Source organism: Quercus robur, chromosome 1 (genome assembly GCF_932294415.1).
Source record: "Quercus robur chromosome 1, dhQueRobu3.1, whole genome shotgun sequence".
Taxonomy (NCBI): Eukaryota; Viridiplantae; Streptophyta; class Magnoliopsida; order Fagales; family Fagaceae; genus Quercus; species Quercus robur.
Genome location: NC_065534.1, coordinates 20,933,288 through 20,959,499, shown reverse-complemented (window position 1 = coordinate 20,959,499; position 26,212 = coordinate 20,933,288). Strand labels below are relative to the sequence as shown.

At 37.3% G+C, this 26,212-nt stretch overlaps 1 long non-coding RNA gene across 2 annotated transcripts; it reads right to left on the bottom strand.

Annotated features, from left to right (window-relative positions):
* Positions 1 to 17,104, bottom strand: LOC126725026 (uncharacterized). Of its 2 annotated transcripts, XR_007655258.1 has the most exons (4): positions 16,969 to 17,104; positions 2,999 to 3,035; positions 1,151 to 1,465; positions 1 to 323 (listed from the first exon to the last, which is right to left on the bottom strand). It is a non-coding gene; the product is annotated as an uncharacterized LOC126725026 (long non-coding RNA). The 2 variants fall into 2 exon arrangements; XR_007655256.1 differs by lacking the exons at positions 2,999 to 3,035; positions 16,969 to 17,104 and having other exon boundaries at positions 1,151 to 2,237.
* Between the last annotated feature and the right edge of the window lie 9,108 nt (positions 17,105 to 26,212).

Genomic DNA, 26,212 nt, shown 5'->3' with positions numbered 1-26,212 from the left:
TGTTCCAAACCCAAAGATTCATCTAAACTACAATTCAATCAAATATAGAATACAAAACAGACACAAGTACCCTCTAATATAATTATTTACATAAAAAGAATTGGGTCGAAAAAAAAATCAGCACAATCTATTAAACAATAAAATTTCAATATAATCTTTGGAAAATATCTCTCCCATTGTCATCTTCATTGTTGTACATGATATGACATGGCTTCAAACTGTTGGCAGGAGGAGTCAGATGTTCCAAAAGAAACTCATTTGTTAACTATGGTAAAACTCATTCGATTGTGAACTATAGTAATTCTCATTGCATGTAGCAAGTACTGTCAACAAACCACAAATTTACTCTATCTTAGCAAATAGAAAAAGAGGCTAAAGCAAGGAAAAAAGAAGAATGATTCATGTAAAGCTTTACGTAGGCATTTGAATTGATGTAAGTGCTATATAATGTCTCAGTTGTAACCTTAATAGAGGACAACTCATTCAGCCCAGGAAAAAAAATTTCAAAATAAAAAGAGAGCAAAGAACGAAGCATTGAAAATATTAGTTTGAATACCAAGCCACTGCATTATTTGGCAGAAAATAAGAAAAAAGACTATTCAATGCATTGAATTAAATACCTTAGAAACAAAGTTCTACCAAGCACCTATCTAAATTTGAATGCTTGAAAGTTGAAAGTAACGTTGACAAACTGTGCTTTGACCATAAGGCTTTCATTATAAAATTTTTTTTTGAAAAGAACAACAATCCATCATTCCATTATTTCTATATCAATTGAAAATCTGGCAATTGAAATCAAATCTACTGATTAAGTACATTGGCTATTTGGCAGAACTGACATCTAAGAGTTTCTTCATCCTTTAATGACTTGGCAAAACATATTTTTTTCCGATCGTTGGGTACAAACAGAATATTTTTTGTATCATCATAACTTATGATTGATACATAACAAAAAGTAGTCAATAACCAGTATCAATTAAAACCAAGATGCACAAACCATAAAGTGGCTACAAACTAATGCAAGAGTAAGCAAGGCATTTTCTCAAACACATGGTGTGCACAAAATATTTCAATGCCTTAGTTATAAATGTTTGTTATTATAAAAATTAAAAACAGAAAACAATAGCATGATTGTGAAGAAAAGAATTACCAATAGCAAACCACCAAAAAGATACAATTGTTTAGTGTTTTAATAACTCATGTCTATGTCCATTACTCATAGCTTTCTTTTCCCTGCAACCCATACCAACAATTTGCATTAAATAATCACAACAGAAAATCTTCTATCATTAGTAAAATTTTCTCATAATTTCTATCTTAAATAGCTCTACCTTTTCACTTTGATATTGCTGGGATTTGCAGACAGCTTCTAAACTATATAGATTTGGTCTTTCGCTGTGCATAACAAAAAGCAGAAAATAATCCGTGGGTTACTAAAGGAGGAAATTGGAAAAGAAGCTGGGGTCTGCAACCAAACAAAGAATCAAATAAAACCCCTCAAAAATCAAGATGCTACTATTAAAGAAGATTCGGTCAAACTAAAATACAAAATAAATAGAGACTAAACATGAAACCAAAGCTTGAGATAACCTAGAAACTTTAATTAAATCCCAAAAAAAATAAAATAATAATAATAATAAAGGTCTCATGTTAATACAAATAGAGCATAAACTGAGAATTCTTACGGTGGAGGACATCAAATACCAAAACTACACAATTAAAAATTTGCTAAAAACCCCTTTTTAAGGGTGTTGAACCAAAGGCCAACCATTCAACCATAGCAACCCAAAAAACCAAAAGTAGATCAAACCGACAGAATTCCTCAGTTTCACTCCCCCTTACGAATAACAGAACAGATAAAAGGGAAAACAAAACTTGAAAATTAAAGTGACATGATTAAGTTTAAAAGAACTAAAATTCACCTGCGATGAAAAAGGGATAAGTATAACAATGTAGAGTATGACAGAATTTTTAAAAGAAAAAATTCTTTAAATTTTAGTTCATACCCCTTTTAAATTTCAAAAGTGCTGTTTCCCTAACTGCCCAACACTATCATTACATCCCACGGGGAATTCCATTAAGTTAAATACATATTTTTGCAATCCTTCCAAGAAAATCAAAGTGCTACCTATCAGCAGAACAATTAACAACAATAAGAACCCAAGTTGCAACCAACATAAATTTTAGGAAACTTGCATCAAATGCCAATAAGTGTATTATTCTAACAAAAAGTCACATATCCAAGTCCAGAAATTTATTATAGCTGTCAGTAGCAACCCAAAGATAAGAAAAGAGACCTATTAAATTGGGCTATAAAAAAAACATTTGATGATTGCTACAAAAATCATGAGCTAAAGCTGAAAGTTCAATCCAAAAGTCCTCCATAAAACAGGAATAGAGTATGGAAAAAACAAATAGATGAAGTTTGACTTATCTCTAATTCCAACAATACGGTAACAATGCCATACAAACATATTTTGCAGCAACTTTAAATGACAATGAATTTCATTATTACAACATGGTAAGAAAAATAAAGATTTCAATTTCATTGAGACATTCTGTCAAACACTTAGGGTGATGGGGAGGATTTTAACAAAACAGACATAAAATTTTTACCAAACCTTTAATTTTCATTGATTCTAATTTCTCTGGGTCATTTTGTCAAACACTTAGGGTTGGCTTATTTTCACAAAGGATACCAATTCTTACATCATTCTCTCAACCATTATACCAGCAAAAACATGAGAAAGAGAGAATTACAGAGAGAAAAAGCAAGAAAGCTGGTGAATTTGTCAAACAAAATTGGATTTTGAATAACATATGGAAGACTTTGTATGTTTTGAATAAAAGGAAGATCGATTTGTTCCAGAAGACAATTTGCGATGTCGTTGGGTTCTTTGGATTATGCCCGTTTAGAGAGGAAAAGGGGTATGAACTAAAATTCCTAACTTGACAACAAACCATAATTGAAGAGAATATTAGAAAAAGAAATTAATACCTTTGCTGTGATGAAATTAGAGTATTCCACTTCATCTCTGCAAAGAAACTGAATGATTTAAATCCAAAGAGATGAATTAAAAAAAAAAAAAAATATATATATATATATATATATATACCAAACGGGGGTAAGCTACTACAGACAGAGGGTGCCGTTCAGAGGGCACTGGGGGCAGAAGTGTAAATAGGTTACAAGTGTAGTTCTAGTACAAGTGTAAACTAAAGGAGAAGAGAAGAGAGACATGCTGGTTTTACAAAGTATTTTGAGTACAATGTGAAACTAAGCTTCTGAGGTATTCCTAAGAATTAAGCCTGCTGAAGACTGGAGCCAAAGGTCCCTTTTATAGCTGAGGAGAGCTTTGGATCAAGTTTAGAGACTGCTGGAATCATGGAGAGTAAACTGCTTTTACCGAGGGTAGATTTTTTTCCACCGAAAGCAAACAATGATTTCCATGATTCTGTCTGGGGTACTGTAGAGTGAACAGTAACTGGTCACTGTTTATGAACAGTGTTTTATCCACTTGCTTTACTGTAATAGTGACTCTGCATAGTGTTCTGGACTGTGCAGTGAATAGTGATCTATCTGTATGCGGGTACTGTTCTGAATAGTAACCGGTTCTTTGCAGAAGATGATTTCTGAGCTTCTGAAGATATATGAAGATATTAATCACTGTCCAAATTATAACCATCATAAGGATCTTGAGAATCCTGGAATGGGTCATTTGGGGCACGATTGCAGGAGGCTTCTGAAGAGGCAGGAGAATCCTTTTCTACTGACTCTAGCTGTGCAGATTGAAGGAGTAGCTGTTGGGCAAGATCTTTGAGTTCCCTGCTTGATTTTCCGGAGAGTACTGAATCAAGGCTGGACTGTGATCTTGTGCAATAGGCTATTGGTTTCTGAACTGGAAGAGGAAAGTCTTTATACATTTTGGTGATAGCATCAGTTGGCCTGAACTTATCCCACCATTTTGTAAAGAATTCCCTATCAAGTAGATTCTGATTTATAGCATAATTCCACAAGCAAATCCAGTGGATCTTGTATCGGGTTGTCATATGCAAGATGGCTGGAAACTGTGAAGAATGCTTATCTGTCTGGAATTTGGAACCAAAGTATCTTAGTGCATCCTGTAGAGGTTCTGGGAAGTTCTGAGGGGTAGAACCAAACATTTCCCACCACTTGAGGAACCACGAAGGTATCTGTCCCTTGAAATTCTTGTCAAACTGAATGAACCATGAGTGATCATAGGTCTCAGTTTGGAAGAATAATACATTTTCAAATGCATCCATATAATCATAGTAGTTATACAGGGGTTCTGAGCCCTTGAGTACTGTAAGTGTTCTGAGAGTGGAGGGATGTCCCCAATCTTTGCAGCTTACAAAACTCTGTATTGTGAACTTGTGATATAAGACAATTGAGGGATTATTCCTGTCTCTGATATCTTCTATTCTGGCAGACTTTTCTTGTGTGAGTATGCCTTTATAGAATTTGATGCTCTTTTCAGGGCTTTTGGGAAGGAAATGCCATTCAGGAGGTAAAACTTCCATTGCTAGTGCTAGTGGATCCGTTATATGAGCTAAGTGTGGCTCAATATAAGAGATATGCTGAACAAAAGGTTTCTTAATATAAGAAGCTCTACCTGTTCTGGGAGGGAGAGTATATGAAGATTGCTTAGACACAATCGGACCAAAGGGTTCTTTATCTTTGTATGGAGCTAAAGTTGCTTTGGGAGGAAGTGTGGCTAGAGCAGAACTGTAACTGTGTTGTCCTTGGGGCCTTTGGTAATTTGGTTTTGGAATTGTGGAGACCAAATAACGATTGGCTACAATGGATGGTGACACAGGTGTAACTTTGGGTGAACTGGAGAAGGGTACTAAGGGGCCAGGGTTTTGTGCCTAACTAATACTCCTAGTGGTTTGTTGTTTAGGTATTTTTGGAGGTTGGGGTTGTGCGGGTTTCTTCCCGGACATTTTGACTTGGATTCTGCAAAAATTCACGGGTTAGGAAGTCAGGGATATTGTTCTGAGTTCCTGCTATGAATTCAATGTCAAAATCGAAAACTGAAAGGATAGCTTGCCAACGTGCAAAAATCTGTTTTGATGCAATGTTTTGAACATCTTTTTCTAAAACATGTTTTGCAGATTTACAGTCAATTCTTAATAAGAACTTTTGATTCAAAAGATCGCTTTGAAATTTTGAAATGCAAAGTACTACGGATAAAATCTCTTTTTTAATGGTACTATAATTAAGTTGAGTGGGAGTCCAGATTCCTGAATAAAAACAGACAATCTGTTTAGGGGAAGTGGGACTAGTACGCTGGAGAAGAATGCCACCATAACCAATGTTAGAAGCATCTGTCTGAACTACCTTGAAGGAATTTTCAGAAGGGATTCCTAGGCAAGAGAGCGTCATGACATATTTCTTGACCTGTTGGACAACCGATGTATGAGTGGGCGTCCAAGGAGGAGGATTGGTTCGGAGTCTATCAAAAAGGGGCTTGCATTGTTGCCTAAGATTTTGATAGAAATCAGAAATGTAATTGAGGGATCCTAAGAATCTTTGAAGCTGGGTCTTTTCTAGGATTTCATCTGGGAATTTTTCTGCAAACTGGATGGCTCTATCTATGGGTTTGATAACTCCATGTTTTATATCAAATCCTAAGAATCTAACACTTGTTTGGAAAAGCTTTATCTTTGGGGCCGAGACAACAAGACCATTTCTTTCTATGGTTTGGAAGAATGTTCTGAGATGCTTCCAATTTTTGTCTAGGGATTCAGAGAAGATGAGTACATCATCAATGTATACAATGGTATGATTGGAGAATGGATTAAAAATCTCATTCATGATGTTTTGGAATTCAGAAGGTGCATTTTTTAGACCAAAGGGCATTACATTCCATCCGTAATGGCCAAAGGGGGTGGTAAAAGCTGTCTTGTACCTATCAGATTCTTTGATTTGTATCTGCCAAAAACCACTCTTCATATCAAACTTACTAAAAACCACTATTTTACTAAGCCTGTTGACTAAGTCTCTTTTGTTGGGGATAGGATACCTAATCCATTCTAAGACTTTGTTAAGGGGCTTGTAATTGATGACAAGACGAGGAACACCTCTCTCAATCTCAGCGTTTTTCTGGACATAAAAGGCTGAACAAGACCATGGTGACCTAGAATTTCTGATGATTCCCTTTTTAAGAAGATCCTCTATTTCTGCTTTGCAGGTATCCATAAGTTCTTGACTCATTTGGATAGGTCTGGCTTTGGTAGGGATATCCTTTTCATAGAAATCCTTGACATAAGGTAGTGCAACTTCGTGCCTTTTCCTATGCCAAAAGGCTGTGGGAAGATCAGAGCAAACTTCATGTTTGAGTTTTTCTTCAAACATTCTGATGTCTGATTGGTAATTCTTGCAGGCTAATTGCTCTTCAACTCTTTTGTAACTTAGTTCATTACCAAGGTACTTAAGGTGTTGGGTTTTGGCTTTAATGAGGCTAAAGGTTTTGGAGATGGAAACCTTTTGGAGACTATTGATGTCTTTAGGTTCAGGACTCCTAATAAACTTAAACTTGACTGGTTGGCCAAAAGGATGGGTAGTGATTCCTTCACTATCCGTGATAAATGGATACAACAGACACATGAATGAGTTTCCTAAGATGACCCTATGTGTCATATTTTTGACAAGAACAAAGGTGGTTTTAAAACACGCATTGTCTTGGCATACATGTGCTCTTGGGATTTTAAATTCAATCTGCATTTTACCTCCACTTGCGGATGTTAACCGTTCTCTGGTTTTCCGGAAGTACTTAGAGGGGATGATTCCTTCTTAAATGCAGTTGAGATCAGCGCCTGAATCTATTAAGGCAACTGCTTCGAATTGAAAATCCTTACTTATGACAATCCTGACTTTGGAATGCCATTTCTGGATGTTAATTCTACTGATGGTTTGCAAGAACGATCCAGTGGATGGTCCGGGCTCAATGTCTGTAGTAGGATTAACAGTTTTATCTACCTCATCTCCAGAAGGGTTTTGTAATGAGATCCTGTACTCATTGCCTCGATGAGAAGTGTATTCTAGGTGCTCGGCTCTTTGGTCCATGAGACCATGATCAACCTTGAGAATGATAAGGTTTTGTCTAAGGGTTCTAACCTCGGTCTTGGTATCCTTAATCTCTTTTTGAAGATCTTGGATAGTGATCTCGTTCTTGGATTTGGTAAACCTATTGTAGATTTTTTTCAAGTCGGCTTTGGGTTCCTGAATCCTAGGGTCGGATGTATTGGTTTCCTTAACTAGGGTTTTATGGAATTTACTAAGTCTACGGGATTTCTCTTCTGGGTCCTTGATCTGTTCTATAAGACCTAGGAGTAGTTCTTCTTGCTTAGAAAGAACTTTGATAGTGTTGTTCCTGCAACAGCTATCTTGACAAGGTATGGCTTCATCTGGACTACTAGAGGTGTTATCTGAAACTCTAGGAGAGGATGAATTTTGGTAAATCTGACAGATTTCTCGGTCAATAGAACTGTTGGGTGACTCGCTTTCCGGGTGGTCATGTTCTAGGACTTTAGAGATGTCTCCAGATACTAAGGAATGGGTAGGGGAGATGTCTGGGCATTCTTTCTTGAAATGTCCTTTCTTTCCACACTTAAAGCATTTTCCTTTTGCTTTAGGTTTGAGGTTGGCGATAGTATTGGGGTTTCCTTTCCTATAGAAGCCTCTACTTTCTAATTTTTGTCTTCTATATTCTCTGGAAACAATCTTCTTCCTATGGAAATCCTTGAAGGCTGGGTTCCCTCTGTATTTGGATATCCATTTCTTAGGAGGGGGTGGGGGTGTATCACCAAGCTGGTCGTTCAGTGGTTCTTTCTCCTTTTCACTTTCTGAGGAGGGTTCATTAGAACTGCTAGAAGATATGTGGGCCTCTAAGACATTTACTTCTGGTAAAGGGGAGACTAATTTTTGTGCTAAGTGTCTAGCCTTTGTTGGTGAAGGGGTTTTTGCTGGAAGTTTGGTTTTGACATAGTTCTTTTTATGCCAATGAAAATGTTTCTCAAAGTATTCGAAGAAAGGATAATCTGCTTTTACCTCTTTCACGAACAACTTCCATTTCTCCAAAACTTCAACCTTTTGTTCCTTGGTATGGTTGGCTCGATAGGCTTCTCTCTTAACTCTGTTCTTTTCAGAATTAAATTCCTTTTCAAGCATGTCCATATCAGGGATGAATTCTTTTGTCAACACTAGGAGCTGATAGTCGTATTCAGTTTCCTGCTGAATAGGATTCTTGAAATCAGATCCTGATGGTGAAGGGGGCTTAAGACTATCTTGACTAGTGCTGTCTTCTTCTTGATCAGCAACTGAGTCTTGTTTGGCTGTGTAACAAGGGGTACTAACCTGGGAATGGTCTTTAACACCTTGAAACTGTGGACCTAAGTCTCTTCTAGAAGTAGGAGCTCGTGTTATAGACGAACTACTATATTGGGATGCAGGTCTATCTCTAAGAAGGATAGTTGGCTGCCTAAAGGGTTGGCGTAGATCTATGGATCTAGACCTATGATGAAGATCTATGGGAGATCTGGGTACACCATAATCTAAGGGTGACCTAAACCTAGACTGATCAAATCTTAGTCTAACCGTTCCATCGGTTAGTTGCTGGATGACATCTAGATCTGGGCTCCTAACAGGGTTCTGGACCTGTAGAGGATAATTTTCATTTTCTAAAGTCCATTGTGCTGGGAATGTTATTTCAGACCATTTCAGGGTTTTAGGTACCTGAACAGTGGATCTAACATCCGAGGTTTGGATAAGAGTAGTTTCACCTGGTTTTCTCTTATCGAATGCTTGAATGGACATATTGGTTCTCATGCACTTATAATACACTCTGTATATAAGAGCAATCTGTCTGGTACCATGTAACACTAGGTTTCCATGGGTTTTGATGTTGAGAGTGAGGACCTTCAAGATGTGAGGGTCGTCAAGTGCAACTGTGAGGTTTGGGTAACAATCGAAGTGAACTGGACCATTACTCAAACTGGATTCTATGGTTCCTAGGAGACTATCATTAAACCTGATGAGGCGAGTGTCTCTAAGGGCCATAAGGATTGAGTTGTTCAACCCTTCCCTGATCAATGGTTTTACTCCAACTTGGACAAGTCCTATATGGAGGAATTTGTGATCTTTTTCCCTGTGAGCTTTCACGGCTGCAGGGGACAACAAATAACAGGTTTCATATTCCTTGTTAATGCTGTAAACTTGTTCTATAGTCCTAACATGGTAGTCTGTTCTGAAAGACCTTTTTAAGGACCAAGATGATGACTTATAGACTTGGGTTGTGGGAACTTTGGGTATGTTCCAACCCGAAAAGTGGTGGGAGCCTTCTTTCCCCTAGCTTACCCCCGTTTGGTATCAGAGCCATCCTTTCTGCAGGTGCAGTGAATAGAGGCTGTGGTAGGAACTCTCACTTCCCCGTTGGGGATTAAGGGAGGGCTCTCCGCCTACCGGGTGCATAGGTCCCCTGCGGGGTAGACTGAGCGCTGACTCTGATAGGTACCATCGGGATCCCTAGCTAGACGGTACTACCCCGAAAAGTGGTGGGAGCCTTCTCTCCCCTAGCTTACCCCCGTTTGGTATCAGAGCCATTTGTGGCTGATCGTAAGTGTTTGTAAGTTACTGTATATTTTGATTTTCAATCAAGTTGGCTGGTACAACCGCCAAAGTTATCCATTATTTTCTGGTTATACATTACTTTGAAGTATGTTATCTCTAACAAATATTATTTTGTTTTACATCTATTTTCTGATAGCACTTCCACTCCCATATGTTGCATTCTTCATCTACTACTTCATCTTAGTCAGTGTTTACTGTTCTTTCTGTTGGTGGTAGGCTGAGCCTCTCGTTCATTCAAACTGTTTATTATTTTGTGATTATTTGTTTAAGCTAATCCTTTGCTTCCCAGTTATCTTCTTCTTCTTGTCTTTGTTTCTTTCCCCACAATTTGTTACAGATGTGTACTAAACCAGTTCCTGTGAGGACATGTTATCCAATAAGTCTAGGAGTAAGCATCCAGATCTGTGCCAATGTGTTGCCCGGTAAGTCTATACCCCGAGGTTAGTGTGAACCCGCGTCAAACAGTAAAGTCCCGTTGAGCCGTTAGCCAGGAGAGCGTTAGGCGTTAGGGTGTGAGCGATAGGGTTCGAATACACTAGTAGCAAGGGAAAGCGGCGGTAAGTAGCAGCAGACACACAGTAGGCATCCGGAAACAGCCATAAGTGGTAACATATCATAGGAAGGTAGTCATACACTCCCTGTTTCAGATCTAAGGTTAGACTCAGAAATTGGAAGATAAAGGTGGTCTAGGTTGTAATTGATTTCTTAGGCCTCTAATCCAGAATGATAAATAGGATGTTTAGAAGGAGTGACTCTTCTACTTCCATTAGATCTAGCAGTACAAACCCTCCTGAGATTCCACAAGAAGATGGAACAATCAACTCGGAGTCGTACCAGCTTTCAGATCTAGATCAGAAGTTAGGAGATTGGAACATACCCAAAGTTCCCACAACCCAAGTCTATAAGTCATCATCTTGGTCCTTAAAAAGGTCTTTCAGAACAGACTACCATGTTAGGACTATAGAACAAGTTTACAGCATTAACAAGGAATATGAAACCTGTTATTTGTTGTCCCCTGCAGCCGTGAAAGCTCACAGGGAAAAAGATCACAAATTCCTCCATATAGGACTTGTCCAAGTTGGAGTAAAACCATTGATCAGGGAAGGGTTGAACAACTCAATCCTTATGGCCCTTAGAGACACTCGCCTCATCAGGTTTAATGATAGTCTCCTAGGAACCATAGAATCCAGTTTGAGTAATGGTCCAGTTCACTTCGATTGTTACCCAAACCTCACAGTTGCACTTGACGACCCTCACATCTTGAAGGTCCTCACTCTCAACATCAAAACCCATGGAAACCTAGTGTTACATGGTACCAGACAGATTGCTCTTATATACAGAGTGTATTATAAGTGCATGAGAACCAATATGTCCATTCAAGCATTCGATAAGAGAAAACCAGGTGAAACTACTCTTATCCAAACCTCGGATGTTAGATCCACTGTTCAGGTACCTAAAACCCTGAAATGGTCTGAAATAACATTCCCAGCACAATGGACTTTAGAAAATGAAAATTATCCTCTACAGGTCCAGAACCCTGTTAGGAGCCCAGATCTAGATGTCATCCAGCAACTAACCGATGGAACGGTTAGACTAAGCTTTGATCAGTCTAGGTTTAGGTCACCCTTAGATTATGGTGTACCCAGATCTCCCATAGATCTTCATCATAGGTCTAGATCCATAGATCTACGCCAACCCTTTAGGCAGCCAACTATCCTTCTTAGAGATAGACCTGCATCCCAATATAGTAGTTCGTCTATAACACGAGCTCCTACTTCTAGAAGAGACTTAGGTCCACAGTTTCAAGGTGTTAAAGACCATTCCCAGGTTAGTACCCCTTGTTACACAGCCAAACAAGACTCAGTTGCTGATCAAGAAGAAGACAGCACTAGTCAAGATAGTCTTAAGCCCCCTTCACCATCAGGATCTGATTTCAAGAATCCTATTCAGCAGGAAACTGAATACGACTATCAGCTCCTAGTGTTGACAAAAGAATTCATCCCTGATATGGACATGCTTGAAAAGGAATTTAATTCTGAAAAGAACAGAGTTAAGAGAGAAGCCTATCGAGCCAACCATACCAAGGAACAAAAGGTTGAAGTTTTGGAGAAATGGAAGTTGTTCGTGAAAGAGGTAAAAGCAGATTATCCTTTCTTCGAATACTTTGAGAAACATTTTCATTGGCATAAAAAGAACTATGTCAAAACCAAACTTCCAGCAAAAACCCCTTCACCAACAAAGGCTAGACACTTAGCACAAAAATTAGTCTCCCCTTTACCAGAAGTAAATGTCTTAGAGGCCCACATATCTTCTAGCAGTTCTAATGAACCCTCCTCAGAAAGTGAAAAGGAGAAAGAACCACTGAACGACCAGCTTGGTGATACACCCCCACCCCCTCCTAAGAAATGGATATCCAAATACAGAGGGAACCCAGCCTTCAAGGATTTCCATAGGAAGAAGATTGTTTCCAGAGAATATAGAAGACAAAAATTAGAAAGTAGAGGCTTCTATAGGAAAGGAAACCCCAATACTATCGCCAACCTCAAACCTAAAGCAAAAGGAAAATGCTTTAAGTGTGGAAAGAAAGGACATTTCAAGAAAGAATGCCCAGACATCTCCCCTACCCATTCCTTAGTATCTGGAGACATCTCTAAAGTCCTAGAACATGACCACCCGGAAAGCGAGTCACCCAACAGTTCTATTGACCGAGAAATCTGTCAGATTTACCAAAATTCATCCTCTCCTAGAGTTTCAGATAACACCTCTAGTAGTCCAGATGAAGCCATACCTTGTCAAGATAGCTGTTGCAGGAACAACACTATCAAAGTTCTTTCTAAGCAAGAAGAACTACTCCTAGGTCTTATAGAACAGATCAAGGACCCAGAAGAGAAATCCCGTAGACTTAGTAAATTCCATAAAACCCTAGTTAAGGAAACCAATACATCCGACCCTAGGATTCAGGAACCCAAAGCCGACTTGAAAAAAATCTACAATAGGTTTACCAAATCCAAGAACGAGATCACTATCCAAGATCTTCAAAAAGAGATTAAGGATACCAAGACCGAGGTTAGAACCCTTAGACAAAACCTTATCATTCTCAAGGTTGATCATGGTCTCATGGACCAAAGAGCCGAGCACCTAGAATACACTTCTCATCGAGGCAATGAGTACAGGATCTCATTACAAAACCCTTCTGGAGATGAGGTAGATAAAACTGTTAATCCTACTACAGACATTGAGCCCGGACCATCCACTGGATCGTTCTTGCAAACCATCAGTAGAATTAACATCCAGAAATGGCATTCCAAAGTCAGGATTGTCATAAGTAAGGATTTTCAATTCGAAGCAGTTGCCTTAATAGATTCAGGCGCTGATCTCAACTGCATTCAAGAAGGAATCATCCCCTCTAAGTACTTCCGGAAAACCAGAGAACGGTTAACATCCGCAAGTGGAGGTAAAATGCAGATTGAATTTAAAATCCCAAGAGCACATGTATGCCAAGACAATGCGTGTTTTAAAACCACCTTTGTTCTTGTCAAAAATATGACACATAGGGTCATCTTAGGAAACTCATTCATGTGTCTGTTGTATCCATTTATCACGGATAGTGAAGGAATCACTACCCATCCTTTTGGCCAACCAGTCAAGTTTAAGTTTATTAGGAGTCCTGAACCTAAAGACATCAATAGTTTCCAAAAGGTTTCCATCTCCAAAACCTTTAGCCTCATTAAAGCCAAAACCCAACACCTTAAGTACCTTGGTAATGAACTAAGTTACAAAAGAGTTGAAGAGCAATTAGCCTGCAAGAATTACCAATCAGACATCAGAATGTTTGAAGAAAAACTCAAACATGAAGTTTGCTCTGATCTTCCCACAGCCTTTTGGCATAGGAAAAGGCACGAAGTTGCACTACCTTATGTCAAGGATTTCTATGAAAAGGATATCCCTACCAAAGCCAGACCTATCCAAATGAGTCAAGAACTTATGGATACCTGCAAAGCAGAAATAGAGGATCTTCTTAAAAAGGGAATCATCAGAAATTCTAGGTCACCATGGTCTTGTTCAGCCTTTTATGTCCAGAAAAACGCTGAGATTGAGAGAGGTGTTCCTCGTCTTGTCATCAATTACAAGCCCCTTAACAAAGTCTTAGAATGGATTAGGTATCCTATCCCCAACAAAAGAGACTTAGTCAACAGGCTTAGTAAAATAGTGGTTTTTAGTAAGTTTGATATGAAGAGTGGTTTTTGGCAGATACAAATCAAAGAATCTGATAGGTACAAGACAGCTTTTACCACCCCCTTTGGCCATTACGGATGGAATGTAATGCCCTTTGGTCTAAAAAATGCACCTTCTGAATTCCAAAACATCATGAATGAGATTTTTAATCCATTCTCCAATCATACCATTGTATACATTGATGATGTACTCATCTTCTCTGAATCCCTAGACAAAAATTGGAAGCATCTCAGAACATTCTTCCAAACCATAGAAAGAAATGGTCTTGTTGTCTCGGCCCCAAAGATAAAGCTTTTCCAAACAAGTGTTAGATTCTTAGGATTTGATATAAAACATGGAGTTATCAAACCCATAGATAGAGCCATCCAGTTTGCAGAAAAATTCCCAGATGAAATCCTAGAAAAGACCCAGCTTCAAAGATTCTTAGGATCCCTCAATTACATTTCTGATTTCTATCAAAATCTTAGGCAACAATGCAAGCCCCTTTTTGATAGACTCCGAACCAATCCTCCTCCTTGGACGCCCACTCATACATCGGTTGTCCAACAGGTCAAGAAATATGTCATGACGCTCTCTTGCCTAGGAATCCCTTCTGAAAATTCCTTCAAGGTAGTTCAGACAGATGCTTCTAACATTGGTTATGGTGGCATTCTTCTCCAGCGTACTAGTCCCACTTCCCCTAAACAGATTGTCTGTTTTTATTCAGGAATCTGGACTCCCACTCAACTTAATTATAGTACCATTAAAAAAGAGATTTTATCCGTAGTACTTTGCATTTCAAAATTTCAAAGCGATCTTTTGAATCAAAAGTTCTTATTAAGAATTGACTGTAAATCTGCAAAACATGTTTTAGAAAAAGATGTTCAAAACATTGCATCAAAACAGATTTTTGCACGTTGGCAAGCTATCCTTTCAGTTTTCGATTTTGACATTGAATTCATAGCAGGAACTCAGAACAGTATCCCTGACTTCCTAACCCGTGAATTTTTGCAGAATCCAAGTCAAAATGTCCGGGAAGAAACCCGCACAACCCCAACCTCCAAAAATACCTAAACAACAAACCACTAGGAGTATTAGTCAGGCACAAAACCCTGGCCCCTTAGTACCCTTCTCCAGTTCACCCAAAGTTACACCTGTGTCACCATCCATTGTAGCCAATCGTTATTTGGTCTCCACAATTCCAAAACCAAATTACCAAAGGCCCCAAGGACAACACAGTTACAGTTTTGCTCTAGCCACACTTCCTCCCAAAGCAACTTTAGCTCCATACAAAGATAAAGAACCCTTTGGTCCGATTGTGTCTAAGCAATCTTCATATACTCTCCCTCCCAGAACAGGTAGAGCTTCTTATATTAAGAAACCTTTTGTTCAGCATATCTCTTATATTGAGCCACACTTAGCTCATATAACGGATCCACTAGCACTAGCAATGGAAGTTTTACCTCCTGAATGGCATTTCCTTCCCAAAAGCCCTGAAAAGAGCATCAAATTCTATAAAGGCATACTCACACAGGAAAAGTCTGCCAGAATAGAAGATATCAGAGACAGGAATAATCCCTCAATTATCTTATATCACAAGTTCACAATACAGAGTTTTGTAAGCTGCAAAGATTGGGGACATCCCTCCACTCTCAGAACACTTACAGTACTCAAGGGCTCAGAACCCCTGTATAACTACTATGATTATATGGATGCATTTGAAAAGGTATTATTCTTCCAAACTGAGACCTATGATCACTCATGGTTCATTCAGTTTGACAAGAATTTCAAGGGACAGATACCTTCGTGGTTCCTCAAGTGGTGGGAAATGTTTGGTTCTACCCCTCAGAACTTCCCAGAACCTCTACAGGATGCACTAAGATACTTTGGTTCCAAATTCCAGACAGATAAGCATTCTTCACAGTTTCCAGCCATCTTGCATATGACAGCCCGATACAAGATCCACTGGATTTGCTTGTGGAATTATGCTATAAATCAGAATCTACTTGATAGGGAATTCTTTACAAAATGGTGGGATAAGTTCAGGCCAACTGATGCTATCACCAAAATATATAAAGACTTTCCTCTTCCAGTTCAGAAACCAATAGCCTATTGCACAAGATCACAGTCCAGCCTTGATTCAGTACTCTCCGGAAAATCAAGCAGGGAACTCAAAGATCTTGCCCAACAGCTACTCCTTCAATCTGCACAGCTAGAGTCAGTAGAAAAGGATTCTCCTGCCTCTTCAGAAGCCTCCTGCAATCGTGCCCCAAATGACCCATTCCAGGATTCTCAAGATCCTTATGATGGTTATAATTTGGACAGTGATTAATATCTTCATATATCTTCAGAAGCTCAGAAATCATCTTCTGCAAAGAACCGGTTACTATTCAGAACAGTACCCGCATACAGATAGATCACTATTCACTGCACAGTCCAGAACACTATGCAGAGTCACTATTACAGTAAAGCAAGGGGACAAAACACTGTTCATAAACAGTGACCAGTTACTGTTCACTCTACAGTACCCCAGACAGAATCATGGAAATCACTGTTTGCTTTCGGTGGAAAAGAATCTACCCTCGGTAAAAGCAGTTTACTCTCCATGATTCCAGCAGTCTCTAGACCTGATCCAAAGCTCTCCTCAGCTATAAAAGGGACCTTTGGCTCGAGTCTTCAGCAGGCTTAATTCTTAGGAATACCTCAGAAGCTTAGTTTCACATTGTACTCAAAATACTTTGTAAAACCAGCATGTCTCTCTTCTCTTCTCCTTTAGTTTACACTTGTACTAGAACTACACTTGTAACCTATTTACACTTCCGCCCCCAGTGCCCTCTGAACGGCACCCTCTGTCTGTAGTAGCTTACCCCCGATATATATATATAAACGAAAACATTTAATCAATCACATCAGAATCCTATTTTCTAAGCCCTAATTTCTGAATTTAAATCTAGAACCAAAGCCAACTAAAATTATAAAATTTGAAAACGTATAACAAAAAATCAAAGAAAGAATGGGAACCCATCGGTGGAGGAATTTTTTTTATCAGAGAAAGAGTAGGAACCCATCAGCAGCGGTGTTTATGGGCGGAGGAGAATTACCTTTTGAGAGGAAGTAGGCCACAACCTGAAAATCAAAGAGAATGGTGAAGGACCCTCAAAATCAAATTGCTATCTCTGTCTCGGCGTTTCGCGGCTCTGTGTTTTTTTTTTTTTGGATAAGGCGGTTCTGTTTTTTTTTTTTTTTTTTTTGTAGAATAGAATCTGTTTGGGGTAGCAGAGCCACAGGTAGAAGAGGAGTGGGGGGAACGACAGAGAGAGATACGTTTGCGTTTGAGGGAGAGAAACAGGTTTTATCGGGTTTGTTTTTGGAGAAATAGTTATTGGGTCAGAAAAGGATTTTACTTTTTTTTTTAATAATCTTTTTTTTAAAAAAATAATGCTGATGTGGAAAAATGTGGTAGCTCTAAAAGCTTCGGTTATATATATATATATATATATATATATATATAGATTAGTAACAACCTGCCACTTAAGATTTGTTATAAAAATGTTGTGAAAATGTTGTGGACATATCATTTCTAAAAAAAAATTGTGGTGCCGAAATGGAAGGAAAAAAAAAGTGGCAAATTGTTTTTTTCCCTCTATTTCGGCAATGCCATTGCCACAAAACAGTTTACCACTTTTTTTTTTTTGGCACCACAATTTTTTTTAGAAATGATATGTTCACAATATTTTTACAACAAATTCTAAGTAGTAGGTTGTTACTAATTGTTATTATTGGGGTAAAAAAATAATCTTAGTGTTAGGTTCAAATTTGAATTAATAACAATTAACCACCTGTAATTTATTGTGAAAAATGTTGTGAATGTAGCATCTTTTTTTTTTCCCTCCATTTTCGGCAACTTAGTTGCCACAAATTTTTTTTTCTCCCATTTAATTGGTTTCCATTTTGGGCAGTATAGGCAGGACAAGAATTTCGGTAATCTTACTTTTTCTTGCAATTTAGGTAACACCGTTGCTGAAATTTAGTCTCTCTCCTCATTTTGCCAAATAACTTTGAGCAATATCTATAACAATAATAAATTTCATTTTTTTGCAATTTTTAGCCAAGACTCTAATAATGTAAACTAAAATAAATGGTCACACAAATCTATGTCTTTAACCTAATTTAATGGCCCACTTCACCACCATCGTTATCTTTAGAATGGCCCAATTAGATGTTAAAAAAAAAAATCCAACACAAGTCAAAAGAATCAAAAGTTCAAAACATCCCACCTAGTATTCACGTGCATTCTGACATAATTCAAGACTTCAACATTTACCTAACACATCACAGCCACACATTTTGAATATAAGATAACAAAAATATGCAACAGCTGCTGGAGAGAGAGAGGGTAAACGCATTTGACATTTCTCTAGTGAAAAATGAAAACATGGTGCGTGCTTGGGCAGAGAAGACAAAGTAACAAATTAAGAACTAGAGCATTAACATTGGGAAATGTTAATGCTAAATGTAAGGGATATTTGACATTTTAAGCCCCAAAATGTATTGCATCAAGAAATGCTATTGCTAAGTATTGTAATTTTTTTTTTTCCAATAGTGCTACAGTGCAATTCTAAAAATAGACAATTCTAAAAAAAAAAAACTAATATTTTATTGTGATGGTGATTAGGAGAAAGAAAGAATAAATGATGATGATTAGAAGAAATATTATTTTATTATGTAGATATATTATTTTAATGAGTAGAATAGGAAAATAAAAGTTTGGGATGCTGGAAGTATTGTAAAATGAGATAGTATAATTGATAAAGTAGCTTTTTGGGATGGTAAAATAGAATAGAGTAGCATTTCCTGATGCTAATGCTCTAAAAGATTGTATGGGAGTGGCTGAAATTTTGAGCTTATTTGTAATTTTATTTTATTTTTGTTTTTTATTTATAGATCTCAGTTCACTTTTTAATACTATTCATAAGTTCTATTGTACTATACAGCTTATTTTTCAACTTTTTTGTCTATACTTCTAGCAAAAAATTTTCAATTTCAGTTAAATAAGTTGTTTCTAAATAGACCCTAAAAATCTTTATTGTAACAACGAGTGAAGTAAATTGACTGAACAAGGTTGTGGTGTTGTGATGGTATAAATTTATTGATAGTTCAAGTATGTGTATAAACACCCTTGAACGTTTAGACCCCTAAATTACAACTTAACCAATTCAAGTATTATGTCAAACAACAAGTGTGCGGAAAATTAACATAAGCTATAATATGGAATTGGAAAAACTATCTAAGCCAAATTAAAATCACAACCATAGCAGAAAATAAATGGCAAAGATAAAGGGAAGAGAGATGCAAACACAAGGACAACACACGATGTGTTATCGAAGAGGAAACTGAAGCCCTCGGTGTAAAACCTTTCCGCCGCCCTCCAAGCGGTCAATAATCCACTAGAAAATGTAGTTGGGATACATGAATAACAATAGACCCTCCAAGCCTAATCTACCCGATGTACCTAAGCCCTCCAAGCTTCTTGCTCCAACGAGGTTGCGCCGAACCTTTTTCTTTTGTAGCTTACCGGATTCCGCTACTAGACCGTAGCATCCGCCATCCTTGGTATCTTCCAATACTTCCCAAAGCTCCAAAAACACTCAACACTCTAAATTGGTGTGGGTAGTGTTTGGATAGAAATCTCCTCTCAATAGGTATGACAATGAGAGAGGGAATGAGAAGAGACTACAAAGGTTTCTCTCTAAGAATGAGTAGCTTTCTCTAATTGGGTGGGTGTTTTGAAGAAACCTCTCTTAGGGTTTTTCTTTCTGAATAGCCACACATATTTTGTGGGAATGAGGGGTATTTATACTGGTATGAGAATGGAATGTGAAGAGTCAGTTTTTCCAAAACAGGGCTAGCTAGCGACTTGACCTCGCGACTTGACTGAGTCGCGAGTTTAAGCCGCGAGCTAACTGAGTGGCCAGTCTGGATTTTTGTCCTGTAGTGCTCCAGCTGGCATGACTGTGCAGCTCCCCTGCACGCTCTACACGTGTGTAACTTTTGGCGGCTTGCAAGCCGCGAGCCTCCCGCGAGTCCTAGCCTCGAGTCTTTGCTTTACTGTACTATCTTGAGCATTTCTTCACATTCTCTCACACACTACCCTTACATGATTCCCACCTAAATACAGGGTTTCTAAGTGCTGTATTATAAGCAAATATATCACGGAATAAAGCCAACACATGGTTGATTAAATTCAACCTTACATTTATAATTTATTTTTTGGAAAATTTTGGGGTTTTCCAAATGAAAAGACTTAGGTGTTATTTTTTTAAATTTAGTTACGTGGTCTTTTTTCTTATGGAATGAAAGTGCATTTTTTTAATTAAGTAGCCACATGACTGAATTTTAAGAGGAGAATCTAAGCTACTGTATATAAATTGTCACTTTCTAAATTGTTTGGCATGATTATGCGGATTTTTTCTCATATTGTTTTGGTCAATTTGTTAGTTTAAAGGATTATGTTTGGGAAGACCAAGGAGAACTTTCTTGAGTACAAATTTAAAATCTCATAAAAATATATATACTACTAGGTTATTTTTTAAATTCCGGGGGCATAGCCCCCCAAGCCATCAAATTGCTTCCTCCCTGTCAAAAACAATAATTAATTTGCTATTATGCTTGCTTTTCATTAGTCAATATGTATATGCTATTATGCTATACATATATATATATATATATATATATCTATATATCTATATATATATATATATTCTTTGCTTATGTAGATTGAATAGCATCTAGGGGTTAGATCTCTGTTTTAGTTTAACATAATTCATAGATATGAAAGAAAAATAACTCTGTCTTACAACAATATTGTAAGTGAAAATCAGAAGGGAATTTAGCTTTATTCCATATAATTATATGGGCCAAAATCTATGCCTCATTGATGTAAAATAAGGGTTTAAGATCTAATTTAACTAGTCACTAACCCGTGCGATGGACGGAATAATTATATAAAATATGCAGTATCAATAATTGATCTAAATTCATAAAAACGAAAATTAAACTAAAATGTAAGCTAACATATATACTTCCCCTTATATATTTAACTATTAATAAGACCACACATTACATATGCAAACTTATCATTATTAGCAATTATGTTGCAAAGAAAGCATGCAAGATAGGAATAACAATTAGATCAATATAAATTCAAAATATGGAGATGCACCAACAGGTGGTGGTTGAATGAAAATTTTAAAAAATGTCTCTCTTCACTTGAGATAATCATAATCCTAATGCATTTGGAATTCAAGAAAGTATTCAACATTGACGAAAATAACTACAAATGAAAAAAATCAAATCAAATGTGAAAGTTCAAAAATGTGTACAAAACACCTTTGAACGTTTAGACCCCCAAAATACAATTTAACCAACTCAAGCAATATGTCAAACAACTAGTGTGCGGAAACTTAACACATGCTATAATATGTAATTGGTTATAAACTATCTAAGCCATAACAAAATAAAACCACAGCAGATAATGTAAAGGCAGAGATAGAGAGGAAGGAAGATTCAAACACACAGACAACACTCGATGTGTTATCGAAGAGGAAACCGAAGTCCTCGGCGAAAAACCTCTCCGCCGCCCTCCAAGCGGTAATCAATCCACTAGAAAATACAGTTGGGATACAAGGACAGCAATAGACCCTCCAAGCCTAATATACCCAGTGCACCTAAGCCCTCCAAGCTTCTTGCTCCAATGAGGTTGCGCCGAACCTTTTTCTTTTCTAGCTTCCCGGATTCCGCTATTAGACCATAGCATCAACCAATGAAGATTGGCTCCTTCCTAACTGCTTCCCAGAACTCCAAACGACTGTCTCACAGAGATGATGATGGTGAGAACCAGGTTTGGTATAATGCCTCTCAAGGATTTGACAATGGAGAGGAAGAGAGAAAGGGAATTTGAAGAGACTCTAAGGTATAAATTGTGGATGAAGCAATCTGGTTTTTCTTTAGGGTTTCTCTCTCCAAATTCTCTCTGGAAGCTCTCTTTCAATCGTGGGTTAAAGGGGTATTTATACTGGAGTGGGAGAGGAATGTGAAACGTCAGGTTTTGGCAAAACAGGGGTGGCTCGCGGCTTGACCTCGCGGCTTGACCAAGTCGCGAGATCCAGTCGCGAGTTAACCGTATGGCCAGTTGTCCTGTTTTGTCCTGTAGTGCTCCAGCTAGCATGACTGTTCATCTTCCAGCATGCTTGGCACGTGTGCAGCTTCTGGCGGCTTGCAGCCGCGAGTCCACCCGCGAGTCCCAGCCGCGACTCTCTGTTTTCTTGCACACTCTTGAGCAATCTTCACTCTATCTCACTCACTACCCTTACAACAAACCCACCTAGATACAGGGTTACTAAATGCTGAATTACAAGCAAATTTGGCACGGAATAAAGCCAATTAGATGGTTGAATAAATTCAACCTTACAAAATGCAAACCTATTTTAGATATATAGTAAAATTAAATTTAACGTGATTACCTATGTTGGGTAACTTTTTCTTTCCTTTCTCAACTAAGAATAATATCAACACAAATTATAAATAAGAAGAACCATTAGGTGAGGCGGCTATGATCGCATATGTGGGTTTTGAAGGTGCTGAAAGCTTTTGCCAATCGATGTAATCCACAAATCCACCGAAGTACTTGTAAATTCCAATTGCACAAAAAAAATAAAATAAAATAAAATAAACAGTTTTATAAATAATCAAGAGAGCCATAGTTACTACATTAAAGTAGAATTCCAATTAACATTATTAACAGAAATTAAAAATTATTAAGAAAGTTGCTATGGAGGCGTAGTTGTACCAAAATTCATACAGTATGTTATAATTGTTGACATCACCTCATGAGATTGATTCCCTCCCCCACACTACCAATAACTAAGCCTTCACTTAGCAAACAAAAATCCAAGGTAAAAAAGTCATTGGTGAAATCCATAGAGATTTGCAAAATTGAATCTATAACAAAGGGCACAAATCAATGATTAAAAAAATATATTATTGATTTATAATCACAAAAATTTTCATCATGTAATGATATTAATACAATCAGGTCATGGCAAACAAATATCTAAACTTGATTGCAAGATTTAGAACTATACGCTATCATTGAAGGTTGAAAAATCAGCAATCAAGTATTATTCAACACTTGCACCACTCATAAACATGTATTGTTGGTTGCACAGATTTGTAAAAATTAGCAATCAAGTATTATTCAACACTTGCACCACTTATGAATATGTATTGTCGGTTGCATAGATTTGTAAATTGCTAATGCATATTGAACTAAACCCTAGAAATCAATATAAAAAAAATTTAGCAAATAGAAAAAGCCTTACCTTGATTTGATTTTTCAGATGTAGCAACTGGAGAGGGAGTGCTAAAGAAGGAGAAAAGTATGAATGGCTGAAACCGTAGCTCAAGAAGGAGAAGCATGGCTAGTCAGGCTTTTGTTTTGAAAAAGGAACATGTGTTATTTATTTTTAAAAAGTCAAATAATTTTATCTAAATATTGTGCTAAAATGAAAAATTATGAGAGTTTTAGAGACTTTGGTTATATATATATATATATATATATATATATATATATTTATAGACACCAGGTACAATTGAATTCAGTAAGAGGGGAAAAAGTTAACTTTTTTTCCTCTACCATTGGATCAAATACAAAAAACCAAAAAAAAAAAAAAAAAAAAAAAAAAAATTCTGCCGTTGGATTCACTTGCACCCAGTGTATATAATACCTTTCTTTTTAGGAACCAAAGTATATAATACCTTAGATATTGCATTTTGATTATCTCAATCCTAAAATAGGAAATCACCAATGTAGTAACTAAAGTGATTTGATAATCATAAATTACTCTCAAACAATTTATAGTTTGAACTTCACTAAAAAAAAAAAAAAAAAAAAAACCATACTCGTATTTAATTTCAATTTTAAACTAAAATTTTCTAACCAAATGAATCAATGATTAAATCATTTTGCACTTCGTGAAATGTTATAAAACTTATTTTCTAGAAGTTGCGGACCAGAAAATTCTTTATAGCAACCTTTAACTGATTTATGAGGTTAATCAATTTAGGAATAAAATTCAAATTAAAATTTCATCCATAATGAAGTCATTGCATTTCGATGCTTTGAAGTCGGGACTCGGAAGAATCAATGGAATCCAATAAGAACTTGTGGGTTATTTGTTCACCTTGAACTTGAGTCTCATAAGATTTTTCAGAATTTCTAACAATTTTTATCCCTTGATCTTTTTTAATTATTGAGTTACATCTACCTTCTTAAGCAACTCTACATTGTAATGTTTGACTTCATCGTAATTAAATTAAATGCAAAATTTCAAATTCAAAGACTTGAACTTGTTCCCAATGTGGTGTCACATAAATCTAGTGTCTTCTCACGATACTTGGATATCAAATTCCTCGATATTATTAATAGGGTTGATGGCTTTTAGATCCCTTAAAACACAATTGATTTAACCTAGGTAATTAGCCAAGTTGTTACTTAGTCCAATTTAACAAATCTAGGTTATCATAATCACAAAGATCATATCATGCAAAGCAGCGGAAAGATAAATAACACAAGATATGATCATCTAGGAAACCAAACTGGTAAAAACCTGAGGAGGATTTGACCTAGCTATCCTCAAGGTAAACTTGAATCCACTATCTTGAAAGAATCGAAGTTCATACAATAAGACTTACAAGCCCCCACGCTCGACTTCTTATTGCTACGAACCAGTAGAACTTACTGACACGACCACGTGCAAGCTCTGAATCCACGGACTCCTTCTTTCTTGGATTCACCACCAGATACAAGCACACCCGCTTGTGTTTTCTTTAAGCTTCAATGGCAGCAACCGAGTTGATCATCAAGGTGTAGATAATATCTCTTCCTTGAAAACCCTAAGTTTGTGTAAATGAAAGCTTCTCTAGATCTCACAAGAGATTTACACAAATCGCAATATGAGCAATACTAAAACGTGGCTAGGGTTTGCCTTTTATACTTAGGACAAATTAGAAAACCCTAAAACGTTTTAAACAACTAGGGCTGAGTTGGAAATCTGCAAAAAAAAAAACATTCTGCCTGAGCTTCGATCGATCGAGCCTAAGCTTCGATCGATCGAGTCAGGCCGAAATGCATAATGCTTTTTGCATTAGCTCGATTCCAACTTTACATAAAATGTACAACTTTGAGCAAGACTAAAACACTTCTAAACACATTGTTTTAATCATGATTTGCCAACAATACACATTAGAGTTCTAAATACATAAATACCTTAGTCTTTAGAACCTAACAAACTCCCCTTTTGGCAATCCGTGACAAAACACAACTAGAAGCTCAAAGTTTACAAAATAAAAACCCTTTACACAAATAATGCTCATAAAACAAATTCAATCCTAACTACTATCCATCAGTTGCAAGTGTAGACAGCAGCTCAATTGAATCAACCTATATATTTCCTGAAACACTAAACAAAATGCATAACCGCATGTGTGGAAAAAATACAAGTAAACAAATTAACTTCTTGATTTCAAACAACACACAATAGACATATATCAATGGATACCTCATAAATATAAATCAATAAACAGTTTGAAACAAGAAACAATATAAGGTAACAAAAAAATAATACTCCCCCTAAAAATACTCCACAAGCTCCAACCACAAAAATACTCTCCCTGAAAACAAAAACTCTACAAGGTACTCTCCCTTTTTGTGACGGAATGCCAAAGGGCAAACAAAATCCATCATCAAAAGGGAGGTGGTGTGGAAGAACGTCTAAACTGCACCAACTCCGCACATAAGGCAAGGATCTCATCGAGCACGTCCACCAAAATCTGTCCATGAGCCGCCTGAACGGTCAAGACATGATCCAACGTACGTCAAATATCTAAATCATCCGAAGTAGTCGGTGGAGGAACATCAGCATCAGCAGCAGCAACACTCGACGTCTCAGCAGTATCAACACCTGTAGAAGAGGGATGAGGGGGAACAACACTAGATGACGCACCTCTAGGACACGAAGGAGCAACTCTTAAGTGAGCAGCCCTCTGTCTAAGAAAGGTGGCACCTATGGGAGTAACGACATGAACAGGCTCACCAGACGGGAAACCATCTAGACCCAAAAACAGCAAAATCCTATGAATGAAAATAGGATGAATAAGCGCATACCCTATGGTAGAACTCCTATGAACCTCGTTCAAAGAACGAAGGAATAGATGAGGGAAACTGATCGACGCACCAGAAATGAACGCATACAAAAACACACATTGCTCTGGAGGAATGGTGTGGAA